At 32.1% G+C, this 1,299-nt stretch overlaps 1 protein-coding gene across 1 annotated transcript in view; it reads left to right on the plus strand.

The window, feature by feature from the left end:
- The window catches only part of LOC107732245 (ribonuclease inhibitor-like), a gene marked incomplete at its 5' end in the record, with an annotated part of 70,896 nt that overhangs the window by 9,141 nt on the left and 60,456 nt on the right, over positions 1 to 1,299 (plus strand). The window lies entirely within an intron of this gene.

The following is a 1,299-nucleotide window of genomic DNA, read 5'->3' on the forward strand; positions in this document are numbered from 1 at the left end:
GTTCGTTGTAGTTTTTGAAAAGTGATTTCTGTTAAATAAAATATCTCCTTTTGAAGTGGACTTTGAGCTTTGTAAGTTTGCAGATCTTTTTAATGCTCAAACAGCAACATTACAGACTAACTAAAGTTGAAAAAGTGAAAAAGCATAATAGGACCCCTTTAAATGTGTATTTATTTATTTATTTTAATTTTTGATTGCTTTAACTGTGTGTTTATAAGACACGTTTGTTATGGCAAAGAAAACACAAGGAACATATCTGCAGATGCTGGTTATGTTTTGACAACATAATCACCATGAGCTTATTAAAATATCTCTTAGAAATGCCTCTGATTATATTGATCCTGTCCTGTAGAATCACAAGGCTGCTGTAATCAGTAAGGTTAATACAGATATTAGGTTCTAAACAAGATCAGTGTTTCAGTTCACAACATTCAGTGATTATGCTTGTTAACATCAGGTGTCTTCAATAGTGATCAATCATCATTGAATTAATCACTTAATTATCTCATTAACTTTACACTGCTTCAGTGTTAATTTTAACACTTTTGAGCGTGGACCAGAGGTGGGTAGAGTACCCAAAATCTGTACTCAAGAAAAAGTAAAACTACTTTTATAAATATTTACTCAAGTAAAAGTAATAGTCTGAATAGTTACTTGAGTAAGAGTAAAAAAGTTTCAGACAAAAAAAACTACTCAAGTAGTTAGATACTAGTTATTTTGATACTAGTCTTTTATTTAGATATATAGATAACATTTATGTAATGTGTATGTACACAGTAAATTCCCGAGTGTTAAATTAACACTGCATGGAGCATATATGGTCCCACTCTAAAAGAGTGTTAAAGTAACACTGAAGCAGTGTTAAACTTAATGAGATAATTATGTGATTAATTAAGTTCTGATTGATCATTAGTGATGAACAGCTGCTGTTAACAAGCAGAATCACTGAAGAAAAGAGAAACAAGAATTACAACTGACTTCAGCCACAGACTTAGATAAAATCAACTGAAATAAAAGAAGACATTAAATCTCTCAAGATCTCAGCAGAAGATGATTGAACATTTTCTCTTTGACTGGCACAATTGTGTGTATTTATTCATGTCGCAATGCATGCTGGGAGCCATGGATGAGTTATGATTGATGCACCCAGAATGCACTGCAGCATGAATCTGTCTGATGATCGTCACCATTGTTGAGATTCATATGGTGATTCTTGATGTCTGCGTGTCTAACTAATACAGATGTTCTATACTGGTGTGCAAAGTGTTTTTAAAGCTCTTCATATTATTTCATTAAAAT

Source organism: Sinocyclocheilus rhinocerous, unplaced genomic scaffold (genome assembly GCF_001515625.1).
Source record: "Sinocyclocheilus rhinocerous isolate Xijiao unplaced genomic scaffold, SAMN03320098_v1.1 scaffold909, whole genome shotgun sequence".
Taxonomy (NCBI): Eukaryota; Metazoa; Chordata; class Actinopteri; order Cypriniformes; family Cyprinidae; genus Sinocyclocheilus; species Sinocyclocheilus rhinocerous.